Raw genomic sequence first — 7162 nt, forward strand, 5'->3', positions numbered from 1 at the left:
CACCTGTTAGCGTCAGGGACCATCAAGTAAAAAGTAGTGGCTTCATAAATACTCGAGACACCTAAAAGAAACTCGTTTAAGTACACCCTTTAGGCGCAAATGAGCAATTGCGGCTGCTAAACACACACAACGGCCAAGCAGCCCACGCGCACCCGTTCTAGACTTGTTGTTTTGCGGTGCCTTTGGCACATATTTGAAATTCTCACTCGACCACGAGCGGCCTAAGGGCCCCTCGAAACGCGCTCACGTGTTCGTCAATGCGCTACAAAATGAATACAGCAAGGAGGTGAAAGTTGCTAGGAAACACAAAAGAGGAAGGTTGGAACGTCCTGAAGTTTCACGAAGTTTTGGGGGAGCGATCAAAGGAACAAAAAGAGACAAACCCGGCCGGGGGACCCGTTCTGGGAACCGAGGGGTCTCGTGCGGGGAACTGGTTTCCCCCCTCGCATCCCCCCTTCCTTCTCTGTCCTTCCTTGGCTGGTTCTTGGTTCTGGGAACGGAAACTGATTGTAACTTAGCGGCGACTCTCATACAGTTTGTCTTAGATGGACAAATCAGTTTAAGTCCCTGGGCATGAAGCACTTAGTGTCGCTACAGCCACTTGCACCGAAGATTACGTGTGTGGCTTTTAACACTTTTGGTCACTTCAGAACAGACGCCACAAACTCTTTCATGGCTTTAGTCGACAGAATGGCGACATGCGACGGACAAAAATTGCGGAGGCTTCCCGGCTTCACGCCGTATGGCCCGGACATGCGCATTAATCGGACGCATGTATGCCACAAACTGGGTTCCTTCCCCGTACGGCGGCTGCTGTCAACATGCGCTGCTGTGAGCGGCTGCTGCGAACAGAAAAAAAAAGCTGCGTCCCTGAATACACTTATTTGATTGTTTTTAGGGTGCGATACTTATGTGGTGCAGGCGGGGAACCTTTTCCCCTTTCACACTCTGTTTGTAGGTTTAACGCGCCGACGGAAGGCTCCGGATTAATTTAGACCACCTGGGGGTCATCAACGTGCGTCGAAATCTCGTACACATGGTCGTTTTTGCTTTTCGCCTCCATCAGAAAAGCGGCCGCCGCGGCCAGAAATCGAACCCGTGACCTCGTGCTCAGCATGAATACACTTCGCAAATTTCACGAACGCGTAAACATGGACGGCGGACTTTCTGTGAACAGGCTGTGTTTAAAACGTTCCTGGCTGTTATGTTTTTACTGCAAGTGTTAGTCCTAAATAAGCTCACAATGGAATAACTCTATCTACAGAAAAACTCGTAGCAACAGTCCCCCGGCCACTCAGCAAGACCCGAGCTAAAAATTAGGCGCAAAAAGGGTAGCACCAAAATCCTTTTTTTACGTCTTCTTGCTGTCGTTGATTTGTGAGTAGATTCCCTTGCACGGAGTAGTTACGGTAGGAAATCTTGCTCGCAGGTAAAGGTAAGCTTGCAACCACGTGCGGATTTCAAGAAAGGCGTTAACACACTTTGATTGCAAGGCAAACATATATCGATTAATTGTTGTGCGACACCGTACGCGCAAATAGCTGGTAAATCGTGCTTACCTTGGCTAGACGGCAATCCTGATAAAAACGCCGCTGACACGTGCCGTCCAAGCAGAGACTCCGTCCGCACGACGACCGCGCGTTGAGGAGTCCGAAAGCTTGTAACACCACAAGACAGGCAAAAGAAACGCAGCGAGGGCAGACAAAACGTGAAGGAGGGTGCGCCGCTCCCCGCAGGTACCGGGCACAAAGGAGGAGGTAGTGAGCGGCAGTGAGAGGCGCCGAGCTGCTCGCCCTCGCAAGCATAGCCAGCGTTGTCCATCTAAGGCCGATATTTTTCAGAAAAAGAAAATTTTCAAAGCCTCCACAGCGATACCGTCGTAATAACGCTGGCAAAGTGCAAGTGTTTTCATACATATATATACTCGTTGAATTAAATGTTTTTGCTTTGCCTATTACGTTGGAACACCGCCGCTTACATATTTGTACGCCGAGTTTCTCTCTAATACAGAGAGCTTATATGTATGCCTGCCTTAGACAGCGCAGTAAGTGAAAGTATCTCCCTCAGTTTCTTTTATTTTAAGTAAACATCGAGGAGAAATTCTCAGTACGTTTATTCATTTGAGATGTATTTTATCCGGCACTTAAAATATGCTTTACGTGAATCTTACGATTCAGCAACTGAAGCAGCGCCTCTAGTGTACTCGAAATGTATTTCGGCAAAGCTTTTTTAATACATTTAAAATGTATTTTCAATAAATATTTTTCCTGCATTGAGAGTGTATCTCTACCATGTTCGTTCCACAAACGTACAATACATTTGAAATATATTTCGAATATATTCGGAGTATATTTCTATGCTTCAGCACACTTTTAAAGTATACTCAGAGTGCTGCTCTAAATGTAGTTAGGTAAGCGTATTTTTCAAATATTTACAGTGCATTTGGACCTAGATCGTTTGGCGGGAAGAAATACATTTTCAATATATTCTGAATGCCTTAAGCGCGCATTCATGAGGTTCAGTACATTCCTAATCTATTTGTAGGGTACTTAAAAGCACTGTATTTTTTCCGCTTTTTTAATAATGTATTTTCAATATTTACTAAAAATTAAGAAAATGCAATTTTTAATGCACTTGAAATACCTGTACAAATACAAGGCATAGTTGAAGTGCACTTCAAGCATACTCGTAGGTATTTCAAGAGTATTACTTATCGCTAAGGGCCCTTATCCCCCCTCTCCTACCACTCCTCTTTCCTCAGTTACACTCAGTCTGACGTTTGAGCCGGCAGTAGACTTCCGATGGATTGATTGTAGGGTTTAACGCGCCGACGCAACGCAGGCGGCGAGGCGCACGTAGTGGAGGGCTCTGGATTAAATTTCACCACCTGGGGATCTTTAACGTGCGCCGAAATCTCGTACACACGGGCATTTTTGCTTTTCGCCCCATCAGAAAAGCGGCCGCCGTGGCCGGGAATCGAACCCATGACCTCGTGCTCAGTAGCACAACGCCTTAGCCACTGAGCCATCCCGGCGGGTTACAGTAGACTTTCACTTCCTGCCTAAGTTTTTAAACAAGCATATAGTCCCGCACAGAACCTGCGCTTCTTTTTTCTATCTTTCGAGTAAGGAAAAATCCATAGAAGTAGCTCAAAAGCGTTTTAGTAACCACAAAGGTCAGCTAGGCCGGAAATGTTCGTGAAAAAATAGGAAGCGACCGGTGCAAGAGTAGAGCGCATGTGGGAGAAACCTGATGGGGGTGACGGAGGTGTAGGGGCAAACATTTTTGTGTTTAGGCAAGACGCGACCTCATGCCGGATCTTTCTTCAGCAGTGTCACCAGTAACTTCCACTGGTGTGTTGTTCACTTTATAGATGGCTTGTCGCTGACGATATTGAATATACTATTGAAGTAGTTGGCCAACTGATAGCCGCACAAGGAAATTGTACGGAAGTAATTATTCGTACTGATCTCGTAATAATTCATTTTGGAGACAGATTGATCACCTCGGCTGCGTAAAAGTGGCGGCACTCAAAATTGTGAAGAAAGCGTTGAAATGCGCTAGATTCGCTACTTTGAAAAAAAAAAAAAGCTGTGATACATACGTTGCCTGTGTGAGAATATGTTTGTGGTAACGACATGGACAAGATTATTAAGGTGATAATTGAAAGCATGCTATGACGTTGTAGGGAAACAGCGCGTAACGTTCTTTTAAATCTCCATGTTATAGCACGCATACGCATTTCATCACACCTCCGGAATACATTATTTCCAAATTCAGGACGCGCCCATCACGTGATTTCGTACTATTAAGGTATTCACAATCGTCGTATGCATAGCTTGGATTCAACAACCTGCGTGCAATCTCGTAACGCTTGTATTATCCTCTATGCATGTCAGGAGAATTCTTATGCCGTGGGGGCCAGAAATATAGGGCTTGGCAACTTCCGTGGTTCCCACAACTTTTGATGAATAACTCACGTCGTTCCAGAGCATTCGCGTTTCGTATAAATATACATCAGAGCGTAAAACCTCAGCATAGCCTGTAGCTATCGTAAAATGCATATTTGGAATTCTCGAAGGGTTCTTTTTTTTGTCCAGGTACTGAACTCTATAGGAAATATAACCGAAATGAAGCGTCAAGGATGTTCCACTCACCAATGACGAAACATCGAGTTTTCGGCGAAGTAGCTGGGTCACAAGACATTGTAGCACAGGGAATTATGCAGTCATGCCTAGCAGGGCTAAGGGGTATGTTGTTATTACGACGCAAATTTAATAATATTTATTAACACAGCACCTGTCTCAAATGAAAGGCTGATGTGGATCAGTAGTGCCACGTGTATCACAGGCACTTAGCTGTATGCTAGTGCATGTGCTTGGTAGGCTGGGAAAAAGAAAATTGATGACTTGTCTACATGCTCATTGCCTGTTTTTGCTTTTATTCATGGGTATCACGCCTAAAGTAACCAGAGTGGCACGGTGCTTCCAAACACCACACGAATGCTAGTTAGATCAATTACAACAGCTGCCGTTTTTTTTTCGTTTCTTTTAAAAGAATGCCCTGACGTCGCATTTGCGGCGCTAACTTAATACCCTCGTGTGATGTAAATGTAGCATTTTAGGTATACCTTTTTGTTTAAGCCAGCTTCGGCGCGAAAAAAATGTTTGAAGTTGAATTTAGTATCCCACACACTAACATTTCAGTTAAAGCAAGTCTCATGCCAGCAGCCCTACCTGCTTTATCAGAGCTTATAAACTAAAGGAGAGATTTTTCTGCCTATAAAGGCCTTCATTAGCTGACTCACAGAAAGGGAGATTCGCCGTAGAGGTTACTGCCACCGCCAGGCTCTCGCGAAGCTACATACCATGCTACTGCATGCCATAGAGCCCCCGCGGACTAGCGGCTCGTTTTCCCGCACCATTGTATTTTCCGTCCACCGCGACCCCTCCTTCCAGAGGTCGTCACGTACATACACGGAATTCTTTGTCCGGAGATATTTTCTACATGGGTGGCCGCATAGAAAACGAGTATTCTGCGTCCAGATGCTTGTCGTTCGTCTTCGGACCTTTGTTGGCCAAACAGGAAAGAATTCCTGGCCAGACTGTTGCCGTTCGTGTTCTGCCTTCCGCTGGCCAAATGGGAAACGATTAATGCGTGGCCAGACGCTCTTTGTTCGTCATCAGACGTATGGTGGCCATGGAGAAAGCGTGTACTCCGTGGGCAGATGCTTGCCCTTCATCTGGGGACCTAAACTGGCCAAACAGACAACGCGGCCTCCGTGGCCAGTCGCTTGCAGTTCTTCTTCCGACCTCAGCTGGCCAAAAAGGAAACAAGTAATCTGTAGCCGGACGCGTGCTGTCTGTTCGTCGTCGGACGTGTGGTGACCAATGAAAAAACATGTTCTCTGTGGCCAGATGTTTGCTTTTGGTGTAAAGACCTCGTCTGGCCGAACAGACAACAAGTATTCCGTGACCAAATGCATACCAAAGAACATAAGTTCTCTGACAGCAAAACTTTGCCAATGGCCAAACAGGCCAAGCATCGGCCAAAAATAAGCCAAAGGCTGGCCACGTTTTCTGTGTTGCCTGGGAATTGCTTTCGTTCCGATTTATTTATAGGTATTCTAATTTCGCTTTTTAATCTTGATTTTGTTTATACCGCTGCACATTTATTTTTTCCGTGCATTGTATGTGGCGTTCACACAATTTTTGATTGGAATGTGGCAAGTCTTGGCGTCTTGAAACGTTGTTATCAACTTTGTAGTTAAAGAATATTTCAATTTTACTCTATAAATACGTAACTTTTCAAATGGTGGAGACGGTTTTAGAGATTATGGCAGCAGCATTTCTGACGAGCAAAATGGATAAATTTTACTCTGGGTATCATATTTACTTTTATTATTACTTTGCTGTAGACAGAATATTACTTGTACAAAATTTACGCTGAAAAGTGTTGGCGATTCCCTGCGATAATGTATGCGGCTGTCTTTTATTTTACTCTATATATACGTAATTTTTCCAAATGGTGGAAACGGTTTTAGTGTTTATGGCAGCAGCATTTCTGACCAGCCAAATGGATAACTTCTACTCTGCGTATCATATTTGCTTTTATAATTACTTTGATGTAGACAGAATATCACTTGTACAATATTTACGCCGAAAAGTGTTCGCGATTCCCTGCGAAAATGTATGCGGCGGTCTGAGTCGGTACCCAACTTCGAATGCAGTGGCACGAATAACGTCACGTACAACAGTGACAAGATCACAGGGCTTAAAGGCGCAAGAAAAACGCGGGCACTAGAAGAGAAAAAATAACCAAGACAAACAAAAGGCGCTTCGTTTGTCTTGGTTGTTTTCTAGTGTCCGCGTTTTCTTGCGCCTTTAAACCCTGTGATTATGTCGAACCAACTTGCCCACATTAAGCTATTGCTAGTAACAGTGACGACCATGTCTGTGCACGAGGCATCGCGACGAATCACGGCTTTTATATGATGAATGTTTTATTGATGAAACACACCCAAACAGATGCGGCTTTAGTGAGGCGCCTTTCGCAAGATTTACACATAATTGTTCACCAGAAAATTAAAACATTGGTCAAAAGAATTGCATATTTTCACGCAGGAAAGTGGAATCCCTACAAGGAACGTTTGACCCTGATGACCCGTCTACAATGAAAGTTCTGCAACAACAACAACGTAACGTATCAGTCCTTTTCTTGTACTATTATTTTCAAGCTAAGAAGTGTGGCACCCGTTTTTTTTCAGCCTTTGGCCTTAATTTATTAATGATATTGGACATACACCATTCTATGGCTATACTATTCTGGCGGTTTTACCAGGACTATTCATTTCCAGCAAAAACTGAACGTAATATATTGAGATAAGACTTTAGGCATATGCCTATTATGTTCCTTGCCCTCCTATTTTTGCACTCCTTGCGCGCCACTTTGATATGCGAGAATAAATTAAAAGTTAATATGGGCGTTTACGGTGTTTCCAGAGCTCCTATAAATGCCTATTTTTAGCGTTGGTGTCTAAATGCGGCTAAATGCATAAAATACCTATTTTTAAAATTAAGGCCTATAAAAACAACATTTAGGCTCACCTTTCGCTGTCGAATGCAGTTTGATATCGCTATTCATGTAACCGATCACCTACCAT

This window comes from Haemaphysalis longicornis, unplaced genomic scaffold, assembly GCF_048455015.1.
Source record: "Haemaphysalis longicornis isolate Haplotype H1 unplaced genomic scaffold, Haemaphysalis longicornis Haplotype H1 scaffold_12, whole genome shotgun sequence".
Lineage (NCBI taxonomy): Eukaryota > Metazoa > Arthropoda > Arachnida > Ixodida > Ixodidae > Haemaphysalis > Haemaphysalis longicornis.